General features: G+C 37.1%; 1 protein-coding gene across 1 annotated transcript in view; it reads left to right on the top strand.

Annotated features, from left to right (window-relative positions):
- Window positions 1-20,793, top strand: part of pik3cb (phosphatidylinositol-4,5-bisphosphate 3-kinase, catalytic subunit beta) — a gene marked incomplete in the record, with an annotated part of 82,949 nt that overhangs the window by 17,897 nt on the left and 44,259 nt on the right. Inside the window, 1 exon segment of the mRNA XM_024258142.2 lies at window positions 6,589-6,668.

Raw genomic sequence — 20,793 nt, forward strand, 5'->3', positions numbered from 1 at the left:
CATTTCTGGTCTATGTCCTTAGATAAGGACACATTTAGAGATTAGCACTTTGTATCTGGAAGGCATGGAAAAGTAAAAGTCTTGGCTGGTGATGAAGCTGGCAGTCATTTTAGGGATTGAGCATTCCTTACATTCCTGAAGCAGTGGATGGGTGGAGGAAGGGAAAGGGTGTGTGAGGTTTTACTGTGGGGAGAAAAGTCATATCAAAGTAAGACTTTTACTGTGGCGTCTGAATAATGATTGAGACCACAGCATGCTGGGAGACAGAGTAGATGACCACGTAGTGTATATGTAAACATATTCTGCAGTATGCTGAGAACTGTCATTGTTAGTGTGACCTCAGAATAAGAAGTTTGTTCACTCTTAAAGTTTCTTAGCCGAGAAGACATTTTATGAAATTAATCAGACTTAACTATTTCTCATCCGTCTTTTTCCAGTAGTTGCTGTTGGTTGACATAAAACAAAGATCTCTTTTTTTATTGACAAGGGAGGATTTTCAGTTCTTTAGAATCTATCAAATATTGTAGAATTTTGTTCTGTAATAATGTGGAACTTATTAGGAAGTTTGTTCAATAACATGTAATATATACTTAAAGGTTAGTGACTTGGAAATGATGCTCTCATTTGAATTAAGGATTTAAAAAAATCATAGAAAAATATCATTTGCATAATAATTTGGAAAGTGCTGTAAGCTTAAATTACAATATTTCAAGAACATTTAGTTTTTTTTAATGCTGAATGCACTTCCTCATTTGTTTACTGCTTATTTTCAGTCTGTCAATGTGCTAGATTAGTACTGGATATGTAGTAATATTTTGTAGGTTGAAGCATGTGAATAGTTTTTGAGTTGATTCTAAAGAATGAGGGGTCTACAGTGCAGCATGAACAAAAAAGTTCATTCAGAAAACCTGAGTGTGTGTAGGAACTGAAAAGGTCAACGTGTTAAGGTACAGACACTTTAACTTTATGCCAGAGTTTAAAGTGTATTTTAGAATAGACGGTACAAATAAAAATTAGGGTTCTTCTTATTTTTAATCAGCCAGTAAGTACATTTGTGTAACTGCATTTTATGTATTTATTATACACAATTGTTAAAAAAATATATAGACTTCATGGAGCTTTTAGGAATGACAGCAATCAATATTCAAAGCTTAATAAGTTGGTTAGAATTGTTTGTGAAATTGCTTTTCCTTTCCTACGGTTTCTGCGAAAGACTATTCCCGTGACTGTTATTTTTGTGACCTGTGTGTTTCATCAGGTCAGGAAATGGAAGCTTGAAAGACCCACTCTGATGAAAATCATAATTTTTCTTTTTTAAATTTGTTTTTGTGGAATTTTTCTGATGATGGAGGACATATATACTTAAAAATTAAGCTCAAAATTGTATTTCTGAGTATTTATTCATATCTTTATGAATCAGGAACGGATGAAAAAATCCCATTTGAAATGAGAGTATTTGTGATGTAGAAAAAATGCTGGGATGTCCACAAGCTCCCTGTTCTAAGCATAGACATATATAATCACTGGACGAAGCGGGTGTGATGTCACCCATAGAAAACGCCTTACCTCCGGCTCTCACGAAACGAGGTGAAATCTGTCACAATTTTTCTGTGAGACATGCCATTTTGAAACCCGTCAGTGATTGGTCTGAGTCGGTCACTTTTTTAGCGGAACTACTGTCACCAATCATGAGTGAGCCTATTGGAAGTTGTCATCCCTTTCCCTAAAATCTAAGAATGTAACAATTCTTTGTGAATCAGTTAAAAGAAAAACGGTGTGTAGCAATCCGTCACAACATGAGCTGAGTATGAAAGGATTTGTGATCATTTCAGTATTGAATCCTTTTTGCTAGAAGGAAAACAGACAGTTTGATGTAAGGGCCAAAAAGAAAACATATTCGGCCTTAAAATACCTTTAATTAATTGGGTTGAAAAAAAGGAAAAAAAAAATCAAAATTGTGACTTTAAAACTGTGAATCAAATCAAATTGTGGCTTGACTGAATCGTTACATTCCCACTAAAAGCGTACTCGGCCAGCGGGCACCAGATGCTTTTACTGAGGCATCTGATTGATCAGTTTTAAACTTGAATAACTTGTGATAAAGAAAATAATATCATTGGAAAAAAATAGGATTAGAAAGAAGATGTTAAGAAGAATGTATGTTCCAATGTTCCAAGAAGATTGACTGAGTAATACTGTCTACTATTTGGAACACAAAACACAAAAGGGACGTGTTGTCCAGTGAATCTGCAGTCTATGGTTCCAAGCTTTCAGGTGGGGAGGGGAAGGGGGCGGGGTTGCTCTGTGCCAAAGGGCCCTGCCCATAACTGAGAGGTGAATTCCTAATGAACTCCTGCTGCTCTGCAGAAACTGTTCTTTTGGAAAAGATGATCATAGTGTGTCTTTAAGACAGTCAGTGTTTCCTTCCAAAAATAAAAACTCAAAAATCATCATGAGTAATAATCTAGATGATTTTCTTCTGTGAAAGAAAAGATTATTGAGGCATAAACCACTGACATTTTGGAAGTTCTTCCCCCAAAGTTTGGATTTGGCCTCCAGCAACAGTGTCATCTTTAAACCTCTTCATAGTGAATCCTTTGTCTAACGTTCACCAGACTTTTCTTTTTAAAATCTGTTCTTTTCTCCCATACACACTCATGTTTCCAGTGTATCATGTGATACTTTGACTGAAGTAAAGTTGATGGGTTAAACATTAAGTGTTTGTGGGCTGAGATTTTTATCAGTGTTAAGTAGCACACTTCCTGGAAGCGGTCCCTCTGAGTTTCTCTGCTCTGATTGTGTGTGGAGAGCACATTAGGGATTTTTAGCACCATTTTCTGCATAAATATAGCCTTTTCTTTGAAAACATTCCTGACTCTTGTGTGGAAATTCTCTAAGTATCGTTGACTCGCACACTCTTGCCATAGTCACTCTTTTAACCTTTCTGTTACACCCTGATCCGGAAGATTGTGCATCACAACCACTGGAGAAAAACAGGAAGTTTACTGGACTCAGACAGACTGTGTGTTTTGTGTGTCATCCCCCTTGTATGTTTCCTTCTATAGTGCGTTTGTTTTCCATATCACTTAGTTCCCATCTTGGTTTCATAGTAGCTCTGAAATGCAGAGGGATGATGCTCAGTGAAACGGCTTCAGTTAACTGCTCTAATGCACTGCCATGGGAACGCTTGTACATATAGTTCAAAACCGAGGTCATATTCTTTTTCATCGGGTTTGTTTTATTTTTTTATATTGTTTAGCTGTCAGTAGTTTGTCTATAAACATGCAAACTTTTGCTTTTCTGGTGAACAATTAGCCAATTTCTAATTTCTTTGAAGTGTCTTGTTAAAAAAACATATAGTCGACCATTATAATAAATCAGCGTATATATACTTTTATATTTATTTTATCTTAGTCTTCATATGTTTGCCAGTAGGTGCCTGTTGGTTGGAATGCCACAACCTCTCCAGGAAGTGAAACTGGCATTTCTAATTGTTCATTTTTCTATCTGCTCCAGCAAGGCAACTTCCCCCTTTTACAGGAATAATTAAGGTACTTTAATTCTAATATACGGTCCATTGAAGATTCTCAGTAATCTCAAGAGCCTGTTGTTAAGTGGAACTGATATGCCTAGACTTGAATGGAAAGTAATGCACAGCACTAGACCTGAATTCCACAATTATCACCATCTTTTACTTTATACTCGAAGAGGGGGTTTTATCTGGGTAATATTAAACATTCTACTCATCACTTTAGGGGTTGATTCATCATCTTCATCTCTAGGAAGTTCCACTGCAGTTGCTTTACAAAGCCCCGGAGAGCCAGCTACTCAATGTGATGGTGAAGACCATATCAACAACCCTGTTGTTTAACAGAAAGCCAAACCCAGGTCTGAAGATGAGCGTTTGTCAACTCTAGAGCCTCTCCATTTGTAGCAGAAAGCATAAGACCATTAAAAACAGAGAGATGTCAACTAAAAGTTACCTGGACCAAGACCCCCCCCCCCTCCATTCTGTGTATTGAACCCAAACCAGAAAGTACCAACTGTTGAAGTTCCTCAAATGACCACTGAAAGATAGTTTTAAAAGGTTCCAATTCTCATTTGACTTTAACATTAAGATGTCAGATAAACATAACAGACTGGTTACAACATTTGTTTAATGATTATTGCTTAATTTTTTACATTTGTAACAACTGTGATTGAGTTTGGTATTTGCAGCCCATTTATTTTTTGATTGGCAAGAGACTGGACTTCCATTTAAAAATATATTTCTCACCTTACTTTGTTCTGCTTAGTCGGACATTATTTTAGAATGTCCTTGAGGGGGGTGGAGTAATGTCAGTTTTACGAGCCACTTAGGGATATTCACAGGTCAGAATCCTTTTGGTGATGTGAGAGAGATATATACTTGTATATGTCTGTGGATGAAACTGAACTTTGCATGTAGAATTACAGCAAAGTATTTAAGAACTAATTCAGTCTCATTTAAAGTTTGTTTTGGGGTGGAACCTAACTTTGATATTGCCCACTAGAACATTTGTGGACATTTTCATTTCCCCTCATTTCTCAGTTTGTCAGTTCTTCTCCTCTGCACACGTTGATGCAACACCCCTACATGTTTGGGGCTAGAATGGGGACTTGAGGCTCAAGGCAATTTAAACAAAATGAGATATAGTGCATACAATTACCTTGAGTTGAGTTTGTGTTATTGGATACTGGGATGTGCATCACAAACCTGCCAAAAAGGTCCCATCGGCAACAATAGAATAACAAAACAAAAACCTTCTTTCACTCCTGCTCCTTGAAATGCCTCTTACTTCATCAAAAGTCGTCAAAAATTACAAAGGCCTTCAAGACTGAACTTTGTAATGGATTTATGGGGCCACAAGGAATGAGTATAAAAAGCCACATAACACAATTAAGACAAATAAGCAGAATCCATTAAAAAATTCCACACTGGGAGTATGTTTGGCTCCAACATTCCTGGGATTTTCCTAGAAACCTGGTTTGAAGTCTTTTACTTTGAAATTAGCCTTGAGGCAGTCACTGGCAAAGTCAGAGGATCTAGTTTCTTTTGAAAAACGTCCTCGTCATCTTATCACACACTTGTAACACAATAATAGTTGTCATTGTTGAATCGTAAATGAGTTAATTCATAAAAGGTTGAAAACAGTTAATCATCTACAAAAGCATGGCTCTTCTGATGTCCAGAAAACAACTTTCGCCTAATTGCAGTGGCTGTTTTTGATGATGTGACTGCCACTTTGTTTACAATGTTTGTTTTTTAGTTCTTTCTTTAGACCACCTTTAATCCTTTTATTTATTTGCCTGTTTTTCTTAGTTATCTACAACTGAATACTGACAAATTGGACACGTTAGCTAGGGACAGGCGATATATCGGTGCCAGTATGGGTATCGACCGATATTTGCATAATTTAAGCTCATCGGTATCGGGCCAATACTAAAAACATTCATCAGTCAGAACAAATTGGTACGACTGTTTTCAGATGTACTTTATTTTTGACATGGACTATTGTTACCAATAGATCCTTGGCACTGTGAAGCTTACGTTTACACTCATGGGTAGTAACTTTTCTGTTTTCATGTAAATTTAATATTTGACAGGGATTAATGCCGTTCCCAATAGATGTCTGGCAATAGAGAGCTTCTGATTTACAGTTACTTCCAATAGTCAGTAAATGTTTTCAGATATATTTTGAAAGTTTTAAAGTGATACTTCCTATGAAATCCCTTGCTGTATGTAAAAAAAAAAAGGTCAAGTACAATGTGATTGTAGAGGGAAAGAAAAGTTGCGCATTTCTTATAAAGAAACAAAAAGGAAACTTGGTGTTTTTTGTAGACACTTGTATATCAGTATCGGTATCTGCAAATATCTGCTATCGGCCATAGTTACAGGGGAAATATTGGTTATCGGTATTGGGGAGAAGAATTTAAACCGGCTTATTCCTAATTTTAACCCTTTAACACCTGAGGTGTCACCAGTGACGCATAAACACAAAATCTTTAACATACTGTAACTTTTCACCCGTTATCACGATCAACGTCATTCCAGTAGATTCTGAAGGAGAAAAAGGGATCATTGAGGCGCTTTTCTACTTCAGAATCTACTGGAATGACGTTGATCTTGTTAACAATTCAAAAATTACAGCAAATCACAGAACATGAACACTGGAGCTCTGGTGCTAAAGGGTTAAGGTTTTTCTTGACCATATGAACTATACGAATAAGAACTTCAGACATGTAGAAGTCTCTTGTGTGTAGTCTTTGAAATGTGTTCCTGAAAAACTTACAAGAAGAAAAGATAAAATGGACTTCCAAAAATTCTGTTTCCTTATCTCTAGTGGTGGGGCTACTGCTAATCAGGTGTGCATTTTTGAGTTCAGCTCACATTTCCTCGTTCACAGAACCACCCTTGTTCTCTTCCTCTCGCTCTTATAGACTAGCATTTAATCCTGTACTGCTCTGTTTTAGATAAAATGTTCTAGAACATGTTTTTGTATGATCTGTAAAGGAGTTTTAATGCATTCGACTTGCTCAACAGTGAATGTGGTTTGTCCTCTCCATCAGATGCAGTGTCCCAGATGCTTTTTACTCGGCCCTTGTCAGGAGCAGAGGAACTGGAAATAAGAAGCTCTGGGAAACAGCAGGTAAATCTCCATGTGTTTGTGCATGCCGTTTTCCTGCCATCATTTTGACCTATTTTACCTGTGATCCTGCTGTGCAGGAGTGTGTGAAAGTTTAGAAGTAATTAGCTTTGACTCTGCTGGAAGTAGGGAGGATAGATATCATGCTGACAGGCGGGGATTCTGGGAAAGCCAGCATACTTTACTTTTGAATCAGCATTTCAGCATTCCAGTTGACACCACATGGATTTTGATTACCTCATTTCAATTTAACTTAATTTATTATCAGTTCTCTACAAAGGTTGTCTGAAGGCACCATGCAAAAAGCAAAAAACAGCAAATCATGCTAGATCGCGAGTAATTATTGAAGTCCAATTTACTCCACATTAATTAAAAAAGACTAAAATGATCTCAACTGGATCTTAAAAATAGCTTCTAGAAGTGACCATCAGAGTACATCAAAGGGTTTTTAGTCTAATCCACTTTGTTTATACTCGGTAAACAATAGGTGACAAAAGTTGTGGCATGGTTCCTTTTTTTACTACCAGTTAAACTCCCGAAGAAGGTCAAAATCAACTTGTTAGCTAATTTTAATTTTGGTGGGTTCATTTAATGAGGAACACTTCATTTTAATTAGCTCATAGATGTGACACTTTTGTGCCATCAAAACATTAATTTCTTGGTAGATTAGAAAAGTAATTAGATTTTAACTTACATTAATATTTCCTGTTTTTTCACTATATTTACATATTTGGTGAAATAATTCATTTTATAAATTATGGATTCACTTTATTTGGATTTTTGTAATATCTACTGATACTCATAACATATACTGTATTCAATATTTTAACAATTGGTTTTAGGGATACTTTGGTACATTAATGTTACAACTGTTATGTACATAACATTGTAATGATACTAGGGGCAGATTGAAGTCGCTATGATATTGTTGTCATTTGTCCATAAAAACCATGGATGCCTGCAACTTAATGTCCGTTCATTTCCTTTTTTTCCACATACCTTTACAGACTGTTGTGTCAAAAAGAAAAGCATTACTATACTGAGGGGTGTAGGAAAAAATCGATTTGGTGATAAATTGTGATATTTCGTTCGGAGATACCTGTATTGATTTAAAATGTTGACATGACAACATTTAATTAATCATTTATGAGCGTCCTTCGCGTCTTGCTTTTGTTTTCCTCCTTAACCTCCGACCACTAGTTGGCAGTAGAGCGCACTGAGCCTCTTTGAGCATCTCTACACCGTGACCAAAACAACAAGATCTGTTAAATGCCTTGCAGTTTTGGTTGTTATGAGACATGTGCTACTTAGTTTTGACTTGGAATCGGTACTAAACCGAAACTCTGTGCCACATTGGTGCCAGTATCTTAAAAAATCGTGGATTTTGGAGCTTCGTAGCGGCTCAGATAAGAATGAATGAAGCAGAGGAACTGCAGCGGCTCATGGACAGAGCCTCCATCAAAATGCTGTTGGCAAAGTGAGCAGAAGTTCTGCTGAACTTCACAGCTATAGGTTCTAGTTCAGAGACCTGATGGATCAGAGTGATGTGTACAAGGCTGTGAAAAAAGGACAACATCGCAGTGATGAGCAGTGAAATACGCATTTGAGAAAACTTGAGCTGCAGCGCTGACTGTCATGTAAACGAAGCCTCTTAGCCTCATTCATCTTGTCATCACACTGAAATGTTTCTGGAGAGAATGGGTTTGTTTTTCCTTCACCGTTCTGGTGAATGAACCGTCTAAATGCTAGATTTAGCAATCAAACTTTTAGAAACTTATTAGTTAAAGCATATTAATTCTATTATTTCTTATACTGAAAAATATGTTGTTGTGGGAACCAAACAATATTAACCGTTTCCTTAAAAAACAAATATTTAGTAATTTACCTAAAGAAAAGCAGCATGAATTTCTGGGTAAAAGCAACTTGTATATGAGAATACAGTCACTGTGCTTAATGCTGTGATCATTAAATAAAATTAATTTTATCATTTTTTTTATAATTAAAGACATTGAAATTCAGAAAGATTCAATTTAAGTCATACTCTTAAAATAAGTGAAAATTTGTTCTAGTACAGTCTTGGGATATCAGGATACATATCGTATTGTGAGACATGTATTGGGATATGTATCGTATTACCAGACTCTTATCAATACACGCCCCTAAATGTATGTTGGGTCATTAAGAAACTGTATCTATTTGATATTAAGAGAGATGTCACAGGCCACACTGAAATAAAATACGCTCTTTAACATACTGTAACTCTTGGACTGTTCACACGATCAACATGAATTAGCTGATTCTGGTGCAGAGAAAACAATTTTTTATGTCAGTTTTGCACCAAATTGTATCACATTACTAACGTAAAGTGTTGCTTGTTGCCACAAAGACACTTTTTTTCCGCAACAGAATTTGCAGAAATTATGTTGTGTTAATAGTTGAAGAGTTATGGTAGCTGACAGAATGTAAACGCTAGAGCAGGTGTTAAAGGGTTAATCACGGATTATATTTAGAACAGTGAAGTTGCAGTACATCCAAAACTAAGTCATCTCCCTAACAAGTAGTTATTCAAAACAAATTTTTGATAGAGTGTTTGGATATCAACGCCCTCATGTTGTCCTCAGTACAAAATAACCCAGGTTGTAGTTTTGAGCCAGTTTCTAAAAATAAGAAAACCTCAGCTTTGCTCTCCATCAACATAATAACCACATTCTGTATTCTGGGTCAGTGCAGGTGGCCAATAATGAACAGTAATCAGCACACATGCCTCCCACCTGCACTCTGCTCTTCCCCTTTCTTCACTCCCACTCTGATGTGGAAAAATAGCTTGATCCAATTAGCTATGCTATTTTATGTTTTCCTCTTTCCTTCAACGCTAGCAAGTTATCCCAACAGAGCCTTCTGAAGTGGCAGTAAAAAACTGTTGTTATAAGAAAACCAAAACGAAAGTGCCAATCTTTTGATATTTTGTTTCCTCACTAAAGTGACCTTGGGCGTTCTCTTTTCTTGTGAACATTAACATAGAGCAGTCTGTCATAACCCTTTCGCTAACACAATCCTAGGAAACCCTACCCTTCAGCTCATTCTTGAGAGGGTGTTTAGCTGGTATTACCCTCCTCCGGCTGATCTCACTACCTCAGGTATCAGTCCTGAAAACCAGACTAGTCTGTGTTTTCATCTGGACAATAGAACGCTCTCTGGTACAGTAAATAGCTTTAGACGAGAGTGAAGAAGGTCAGTTCACAGTCTGGTTATACTTCCTGTTCATTGAAAAAAAACTATGTTTCCTGTTGTGGATTTAGCTTTAAAAGTTCATGTGCTGTCCTTTGCTAAAGTGGCAGGCCATTGTGGCTCCAATCAAACAGCAAAAGCATTCAGATATAATCTTAAGAGATCGCTACCAGCTTTTAAAAAAAAAAAAAAAATTCCAAATGTTTTCAGCACACCAGTTACCTGTACAGTGAACTTAGATTTAGATTTTTTTCTTGGGGATGTCAGTCTGTGTCTCTGTGTTCATACAGGGATTAAATGAGAGCTTGGGAAGATGCTGTGATACCATTAGTGAAAAATCTGCTGCGTGTTCATGTGTGAATGAGCCATCTCAGCTACAGACGCAGCTGCTCAGGGTTATTTTCGTCAGTTTTATTTTTATTCTATCTTCTGCTTTTCGATTCATGTCTCGACTGCAGTCCTACAGAAACGGTGTCTAACAGCCCAGTAATTGTTCATACATCTATATTCACTAATCGGTTGCACGTCCACTGGATGTAAAACACTCATCCTAACCATCTTTAGTTAGGTTTAAGCTATATAGTGTTTAAGCTATATGCTAACTAAAAGTAAAAGCACAGACAATAATAAATTAAGCCTTTAATGAATCATTCAGCTTTTCTCCTTAATTTTTGCCTAGTATTAAAACAAGAATTAAATCAAATGAGGTTGGTTATCTGAATCAACAACAAAAAACTAAAGAAAAGCCTGCAATTATCGTTTAAAGCTTTAAAACATATATTGAATGAACCATGTTTGTATACATTATTTCAAAATGTATAGACCAGGGTGTGAACTCAATCACTCAAGGGGCCAAAATCCAAAACACACCTCAGGTCACGGGCCGAACAGGATAAATATTTAATGAACACTCTAAAACTACATTTTTAAAACTTTAAAACCATAACTTTTTAACATAATTATGAATATATAGCATTAACTGCAATAATACTAGTGTGAATGCTGGAAGCTAAATTTGGCCACTGAAGATGCTGAAATTGACAGTTAAAAACGCTGATTGTTACACTTTAAACTACATTATCCACAACATGTTCCTTCATCTGTTCATTGTTTCCTCTTTGTCAGAGTTTCCAAAAACAACACACACACACATGCATGTGTCACATGGAACAAAAACTAGTCCTTATGTCACCCTAATGGGACAGCTGTTGGTATACCATTCAGCCTAAATGAAAACAGGAAGATCTTTCCGAAGCACCTGCAGTCAGTTTGTGTTTCTTCTGTGATATTTGGAGAGCTAAAATCTCTGTACTTTAGCTGCTCAAATATTTTTTTAAGGGAAGAAACAAGGAAGTTATTGTGCACTGGTCAAACCAGGTCTCTTTTTATAGTTTTTGTGACATTAGGTATTTGATAGAAGTGTTTAACTTTTGTAAATAAAAAAAAGAAATCATTGTATCCTTTTATTATTTCCTGTCATAAAAAATGTTAATCAAAAGAAGCTTTTAAGGATTTGACTTTGAAGCTTCATTTCCTGCTGTCATGGAGTTGGCTTTTGCAAACACTGAAGTCATCCCTGCCTTTTTCTTTTAATTTAGAGAGCTTTTATTGTAGGTTTTTGTACTAAAAGTCAAATAAAATTAGTTATCTGGTTCTTTCAGAATGTACAACATCCATCTGCTGTTGTTTGGCTGCATAGTTTCTGTGCCTAGAAAGAAGAATTGGGGTCTTTTTTTCTGCTCTTTGTCTTTAACTAACCACACAACTGTGTATTGCTCTTCTGATTGTGGGTTTAAGCCTCTGAAGGTGTGAGTAAACTGCCCCGAGGCTCCACACCCCACAAAGCAAAATACGACCAGCGCCATGTGACTGCATTGCTTCCCTCACAGCCCCCGTTTTGTGCTTTTTGCTCCTCTGTGTGCGTCGGTCCGTGAGGCCAAGCTGGCAGTGCAAGGACAACACAAGGGCAGTGTTTGTGCAGGGCACGGGACCGTCCTTCGTGGCACACAAATACACATGCAAACATGCGCGCGCACTTGCCAAAAACAGAGGGTTATTGTAGACTCCCAGCTCAGTTGTGTTGTTATCCACCACAGTCACACTTTGTATCACATTTTGGGTTTCTATTTTTTTTTTCTTTGTGTTTGAGACTTCTGCCAGTTTGTTTTTATTGTCATTTTTCTCCTTTAACCCTTTAACACCAGAGCTCCAGTGTATATATTCTTTGATTTACTGTATCTATTCAACTGTTAACATGATAATTCCAGTAGATTTTGAAATCTACTGGAATTATCATGTTGATAATTAAACAATTACAGTATGATAAAGATTTTATGTGCCACGTCTCACGTGTTGAAGGGTCAAACTTTGCCTTCTTCTTGTATGTTGTTGTGCATTCTAAATCTTCGTCACACTTCTTCTTTTTCACTTTTCTTCTCCATCTCCAAAAAAGGAGTACAAAGCCTGACAGTTAGTCCATGGTCGCATTCATGACCGTGTGCTGCTTCTCTTCACTCGTCTGTGAAGTGAATCCCACTAAGGAGCATCAATCACACGACCATATGTGATTTGTCTCTGCCACACTAAAATGAACTCATACTTGTTAACTCATTATGGGTTATTATTGCATAACCGCTCATGAATGAGGTAGCCCTTGTAGGATTTCCTGTGAGAATACGACTTTTTTAAAATCCAGTCTGAAGGGTTTTGTGTTTCTCTGAATCAAATAGTGGCAGGTTTTAAGATGCTACAACTACATCTCCTTAATACATTTGTTAATATTAGAGCATTTTGTATAGAAAACTTGAGAATGTTATTGAAAAAGAGTGAAGAATGACACTGAATGTTGTTATATAAAATGATAAAAAAAAACCTTTAAAGCCCCCCTCCAATGACAAATGACAAAAATAGGACTGCTATCAGACTATTACAGCAAACACTCAAAGATTATTCTTCACATGGCTCAAATAAACTGGTTTGGGGCCCTGCAACCGACTGGCGACCTAATCAAGGTTTTTCTCTGCCTTTGCTCAACAGTAGCAGGGTTGGCTCCAGCAGCTCTGTCACCCTGAAAGGGATTCAGCGGGTTCTTAAAATGGATGGATAGATAAAAGTGGTTTGGGGAGTGTACTTGAAAACTTAAATCTATATAAATCTGGGCTCTCAAACTGGTATTTGGCACTGGCCATTTGTGACCCCAAGCCGATATTTTGCGCCCCCCACCTTAATATGAAAGTTCACTGTCTACTAAGCAATATCTGCAAATGTCGACGATTCTTTGATGTAAGCTTTGTATTTGCTTTGGGATGTTTCAGCTTTAAGCTTAAAACTTTGCATTTGCTATTGTTGTTTGATCTGGTCATCAGAAAAGTCCTTAGCAACAGTTCCTAGAGTTGTTAGCTCCTGTTGTTTCACAGAATATATTGCTTAGTACTACATAGACATGAACAAATGTTCAATTAACATGTTCAGTAGACATAGACAACGAGCCAAAGATATAGACGGTGGATGCAAAAATATATTTTTGGCACAAGTGGAACCCCATACGGCCCAGCTTCAGCCAGACTTTGCCTTCAGTGGCCCCAAGGTAAATTTAGTTTGAGAACCCTGATCTAAAGACTCAGTGGTTTATTTTTAGTGATACACGGACTAGTATTCTATTGTCTATTTGTAAGTACACACAAGATTCAAGTTATCCAGTCCTATTTTTTCCATAAATGTTAAATGAGCTGGTAAAGCTGTGGTTTGCACTCTCCATCTGTTCTGTTTCCTTCCAGCTTCACTTATTTGCTGCCTCTGTCTTCTTGATGCACAACTAGACGATCATTTCTGTCTGTTAGACTGTGCAGTCCCCATACATACCTGGTGGTTGCAGTCTTTCTGGAACAGTAGTTCTTCACACAGTCACAGATAGAGGTGCCGGTATGTCTCTGTCTACAGATGTCAGAGCAGATTTTTTTAGCGAGACATCTGAAGATGAAGTAGTCGTCTTTAGATGAGTTTTTATTTTAATGCTGGAACAAAGGCTTTGATATGATTACTGTCACAGTGAATTAGTATAATCTTGGTTAATCTGATAGTAGAGGTTTGCACTGTCTTTCTGTTGAAAGTTTGGTGTTACTCAACGAAAATGCTTGATCATGATTTTAAGATAGTTTAAATATCTTGGGGTCTTGTTCACAAGTGAAGGAAGATTGGAGCATGAAATCAACAGGCAGAATGGTCGCTGCACCGGTCCGTTGTGGTGAAAAGAGAGCTGAGATAGAAAGCGAAGCTCTCAATTTACCAGTCGATCTTCGTTCCAGTACTCACCTATGGTCATGAACTCGGAGTAGAGCTGCTTCTCCTCCACAATGAGAGGAGCTAGTTGATGTGGTTAGGGCAGAGTTTTTCAACCTTTTTTGAGCCAAGGTATACTTCTTCCATAAAAAAATCCCGCGGCACACTAGCATCAAAAAGGTAAAAAATGTTAGTCTGTACTGATGTACAGTCCCTCCACAATCTAGAAGCGTCATTGCAGTGCAGAGGTGCTGTCACTTTAACCCAGTGTTTCTCAATCTCAATTCACCCCCCCCCCCACCTCACACACAACTTTCTGCTGCAAATATCATCGTTATCATTAGTCAATTTGCTCAAGCTAAACGTATTTCTCTTCAAAACAGTCTACATTTATTATCATTAAAGAATGCCTAAAAAAAATCTAAAAACAAAAATTCTAAATTATCAGTTTTTAGGATTTTTTTATTTTTTTTTATTTTTAAGAATACTTCCAAATCGTTCAGACAACGTCAAAATGACGGTCTGTCCTGGTTTCCCTCCACAATAGTGATGGAATTCTGGCTCTTCTCAGAGATTCAGTTCTTTAGAATAGAATTAGCTCTCTGAAAACAGCGGCTCTTTCTTATACCAAATGGATTTTTAGGTTGTTTTTGCTATATTTAATTCATTATAAACTACTATATAAGATTATGCACAAAATCCATGATGTAAATATGTTTTTATTCATATAAAGTTTAAATTATGTATATGCTGTTATATATCCCTTCCAGATAGAATGTACAAAATGAATGGTAAAAGAACTAACAATTAACTATTCATTTTTAACTACGCAGGTTGATTGTGGAGGTATAAATATATATATATATAGAGAGAGAGAGAGAGAATATTTGTACTTTATTGAATGATTTCTTGCAGACTCAGTTCCTTCCTACTATCAAGAAAAGTCAAATGGTTCCAGTTTATTCTTCTTTTTTAATGTCTCTCATTTTCTTTATGTTTTGTGTTGTCTCTCTCTCTCCGTTTGCACTGCTGCACATGGGTACTTTCCCACACCAGACCATCTCTCACAGCACACCTGTGTGCCGCGGCACACTGGTTGAAAAACACTGGGCATGTTCCACTGGGCAGAGGACCTGGGGAAGAACTAGGACAGGCTGGAGAGACTACGTCTCTCATGTGGTCTGGGAACGCCTCGGGGTCCCCCCAGAGGAGATGGAGGAACGGGTTTGATTAGGCTGCTGCCCCTGACCTGGTCCCGAATGAGTTGAAGAAGATGGGTGGATGGGGGGTTAGGATTTGCCAGTTATCATCTTTAACGAACCAGGACAGTGTGGCAGTTCTTCTCTTTCTGAGTCTAATTGTTTACATAGAAGTTGTGTATTGCATACACACTTGTGTATAGCTGTGTACAAACCTGTGAGTCTGTGAGCATGATGTGAAATGAATCTCTTACTGAGTGTCCACCTAACAATCTCTAACATACGGAGTGGAAATGACTTCAGTGCTACTTTCACAAGATCTCTTTAATGAGTACACATGTGCAAAGGTTGTTTTGTAAATCCATGAATGTCAGAGAATCCCTGTGTTGTTGTAATAAATCATCCAAATATTATTAGAAATTACCAGCTGTAACTCTTCCTTTTATATAATACGGTGAGCTTTGATTTAAATGGTATGTGTTAGGTTTTGGCTGTGAATCTGTTGATGCTGCTTTCCACAAGAGTGAAAAAAAAAAAAAAAAAACCCTAGAAAAAATAACAACTGAGGCGCTAAATCAACGTTCATCTGCTTTTTGTGAATGACCAGACAGGACTTTTTCATCTGGTGACAGTTTGTCACTCACTTCCTCTCTTGTCAGGGCTTCCTGTTGAACAAACGGGTGTGTGCCATGTTTCGTAGGAGGTGTTTGGGTCGCTGCCCGGAAGTGGTTTGTCACTGTAGAGGAGCATACGAGTATACTCCCACTCATTCATCAGACCAAACCAGTAATGTCACCAAGATAGTGGAATTTGTTTTTCTCTGTGGTTTTGGTTTCTGACTGAGTAGCTTTTTTTTTTCTTTACAATGAGTCATTATATCTTGCCATTTTCTTGCTGATTTAACAATGGAAGCTTTTGGAGAGTATGAGGCAGTGTCACTGTGAACTGGGGTCGAACATAACAAAATAAATACATTTTCAAATAAGTTTTTTTTTAAAGAAAAATAAAAAATGTCCTTTTTTGAGTCATCCTTACTCATGGAAAGAAAGCTATGTTTCATAACTGTCGACTGTGCTAAAGTTAGTGACCTAGTGATGAATGCATGTTTACTGTCCACAGACACCACCTACATCTATCCTATATAGGGTTGACTCAAATCCACACACTCAAGCCACTCAAACTTTAAATACACACCAATGTGCCTACACACACACATACACACACATATTTATAGAGTGAGCAATTATCCTTTTTTAAGCACAAAGGACAGAATTTCACCAACATCAAGTGTTTTGTGTTCCGATGGAAGGGCTATTTGCATCTTTTTTTTGTGCAAAAGTATTCTGTTCCCAGCATGCAATGTTCCACAATTTGTGTTGTTGCACCTTTAATTACCGGTAGTCATTCTTAATTAATGAAACTTTAGGTGAAAAGCTTAATGATTTTACTGTATTTCACGAGCACTTTAGCATCAACTCTTGTTACCTCGCATTTCAGAAGCAGTGATTTTCTTTCTGACACTGTGGTTAACAGACAGAAACCAAAACAAGCTTTGTGGTGATATTGAAAGGCTAAACCAAGGGCATATTAGGAAGAGTACAAAACCTGGACTCACTGTATTTAGAGCGTGTACTGGATTTGGGGCTGCTACAAATATTTTAAGAGTTGACCAATCGTTGATTATTTTTTTATTAAGTTGACTAATCAGGTCATGTGTAAACTGGATGTAAAACATACATTTTAACAATCTTTAGCTTTTTCGTTCTCTTGTGACGTCAATATCGCAATACTGCAATAATTGGTAAGAATCATCTCTAATAGCTCACATTATATAGAAAAACATTTTTTTGGGGCAGAATATATCCCTATTTTTTGGCTTGAACACAATCATAATAAATAACTTGTCTTATTTTGTGCGAATAGTAATGCGCATTTTTGTACAGCATTCCTGAAATCAGTAATACTATGTCTTTGACAAGCATTGACACCAATTAAATTTTAATTATCTGTAAAATTCAGAGTTCACAATAGTAAACATGAACAGCAGTGCCAATACTTAGTGCAAAATTGTTGTTAAAACACAACAAAAATTAAATAATTCCGGTAGCTGCCAGACACATTGGTGCTCATGACAGCCAGTCTTGCTATCTACCTCCAAAGGAACGTCTCACCAAAGGATGACGAAAATAACTTCTTACTGCCTCTTCAAACGAAAATAAAAGATCGAAATTTAGTGATAACACATCGGGAATCAATCGCAGGACTAAAAATTGCAATATATCACATTATTGATATTTTGGCACACCCCTACCTTCTAATGCCTGTCATTGTCTTTGACACACATGCGCTGTAGTGTTAATCCGGGTCAGTAGGGATGTGACAGGAAGTTCTACAATGGCTATGGTAGCATGGCAACACCTTCATTTGAGATGCCAACCTCATTTGATTTAATCTTGTTTTAATACCAGAAGCTGCATGATTCATTAAAAGTTTAGTAAACTATCATCTTAATTGTCTTTATTTTTAGTTAGTTTAAAGCTAATGATGGTTAAAATATGTGCTTTACATCAAGTTTACGAATGACCCGATCAGTCGACTAATCTGAAAAAATAATCAGGGATTAGTCGACTATTAAAATAATCGTTTGTGGCATCCCCAGTTATGTTCTTAATTTGAAAATGTAAAGTGGAAAAGCAAAAAACAAATTCTTTCTTTGTATTCGTTGTTTTAACGCAGCTGTTTTTGGAACATTCACTGTCACTTTTTATAGTCGCTATTTGAATATAAGCAACTACTAAGTTTTCTGGGTTGTTTGCTTAGATAGATAGCTTAATAGTTAACTTGTTACATTTGTAGTCATACCAACACAAACACCCACACTGTCTTTCCAGAAGTGGAAAGGCTGACTGCAGCAGTCTCAGTGTTACATTGATCTGTCATTTCAGAGTGCAGTTGTGTGTCGAGGGGGTTTGCTTCTAGATCCTCTTTGTGAATCTTATTTTTAGCACACTGAACAGGAAAATGTGTCACAGGACCCTTAATCACCGGGCATAACATTTTTCACACACACACCCCATTTGTTTTAAACGTTTATTTTTTTTTTTTATCACACACACAAACACACAGAGGAGTGGACACACTCTGTCTATTGTAAGCAGCATCACAGGCCTCTTACTGTCAAACAGAGACAGCTTTAGAAAGAGAGTGCTGAGTAACACCAGTGTTACTGTGAAATGCATTTGGGCATGAAAGCCATCACAACATGCCAATGGTTTAGAGGAAGCAAAGATTCGGTTTGGCTTCATTGAACTCTGTGCGCCCAAGGTTGTGACTCTGGTTCCATTCTGTTATTTAAAGTCTTCAGTCACTACAGTAAAGCCGTTTGTCGATCAGGTTTGTTTCTTCCTGATCTCCTATCTTTGCTTTGGCTTTTTGTCACAGCCCATTACCAGAGCTTCTGAAGATAGCTGATCAAAAAGTTTGAAGAGGTGACTGAAGTTTCTAACCGCAGCTGAAATATTTTTTTTGTGTGTGTTTTGGTTAGTGAAAGGGGTGCCTCTTATCCAAGAAATCTTAGAAACGATGTTTCAGTTGTGCATGTAAACTAAAACCAATCTCTAAATCTTCCCTGTGTGCTCAGAAAACAGACCGAGTGCATGAAGGTGAGCTCAGATTTCTAAAATGGTCTTTAGAGCATGCATGAAGGGACTTCGCTGGTGACGCTGAAACACAAAATCTTTAACACACTGTAAAAGCAGCTTTTCTCCTTCAGAATCTTCTGGAATTTTGTTGATGGTGTTAAAAAGTTACAGTAAATTAAAGAATATAAACACTGGAGCTCCGCTGTTAAAGGGTTAAGCTTTGCACTCTTTCTTTTGTCCCATGTTTTCACACTGGACACGTCCCTTTAGACCACATGTGTCAAAGTCAAGGCCCGAAGGGCCGGATCCGACCCTCCAGGTAATTCTCTCCGGCCCTCCAGATCATTTCATTTTATTGTTATTAATGGCCTGATGTTATCTTGCGCTTATTTCTAACTTAAATAAGTTTGACAAAATGTATTTTTATGGAGAGTAAAATATTGAAAGTTATTTAAGGTTTAAATGATATTCCTGCCTTTTTATTATTCATAATTATGTTAAAAAGTTACAGTTTTAAAGTTAAAAAATTGGAATTCTTCTAGGTTTTTAGACTATTTTGGCATTAACTAAGATTTGTTTTGCTATTTTGGAGTTTAGCTAATATTTCAGCTACATGCTAGCTGTTTTGGCTAATTTAGTTTTTTTTTTTTCAAAAAAGTTTTTTGGCTGTTTTGGAGTTAGTATAATGTTTACACGCTAGCTGTCTAGGCTGTCTTTTTTTCCGTTTTTTAGGCTATTTTGAAATTAGGCATTTGAAATTAAGCACTTTTCAGCTACATGCTAGCTGTTTTAGCTAACCTAAGTTTTTTTTTTTTTTTTTAAGGCTAATTTGGCATTTGGCTAATAATTTGGCTGGTTATCAGTTTCAGCATTTTCAGCTATTAATTTCTGCATCTTCAGCTATCAGCACTACCATCTTCAGCAGCCAAATTCAGCTTACAGCATTCACACTAGCATTATCACAGGTAATGTTATATATCTAGTTCATAATTTTGTTAAAAAGTTACTGTTTTAAAGTTTTAAAAATTACGTTTTAGAGTGTTCAATAAATGTTCATCCTGTTCTGCCCGTGATCTAAGGTGTCTTTGGATTTTGACCCCTTGTGCGATTGAGTTTGACTCCCCTGCCTTTGGCTGTTGTGTTTGTCGCCACATGAAACGGCCGTCTCCTTTTTTTTCCCCCTGAACTTGCTGTTCTGTTTTCATACCTCTAATCATCCAGCTGAAACCTGACCCAGCAGAAGACCTCTGGCTGTCTGCCACCGCATCCTTAATAACCCCGCTCACCTGTTTATGTACAGTCCAAATGCTTGTGCATGCACATGATGCTGTGGTGAAGAGAGAAGCTGAGGGTGCTGACATCACGGCCAGCGTTAGACGCTGTTCAAGCCGTCTGATTAAAATGTCCCTCTCAAAAACTCTGTCATTAGTGAAATGGCTTCACGTGCGCGGACGTGCCAGCACATGTTCATCCTCCCCCGATGACAGTGGTGTCAGTGTTTCAGACTGATATGGCGTCATGTTAGCTTGTGTTTTTCATTGTGCACCTTTGTTTCTTAACGTGTTTGCAGTTGTCTGCTCCATAGCTGTTTATTTAACCTGCTGGACATACATTTACAATTGTTATTAAAGTCCCCCTCCAATAGAAATCCTGTTTTTAGAGTTTTAAACATGTCTGTGTGACATTTTTCTTCTGAAAGAGAACAAATGTAATAAGAAATCATTTAGTTTTTGTATTTCTGAATATTTCTCCTTTCGAATCAATCAAACTGTCTTGGACAGA

The sequence above is a fragment of the Oryzias melastigma genome, linkage group LG13 (assembly GCF_002922805.2).
Source record: "Oryzias melastigma strain HK-1 linkage group LG13, ASM292280v2, whole genome shotgun sequence".
Taxonomy (NCBI): Eukaryota; Metazoa; Chordata; class Actinopteri; order Beloniformes; family Adrianichthyidae; genus Oryzias; species Oryzias melastigma.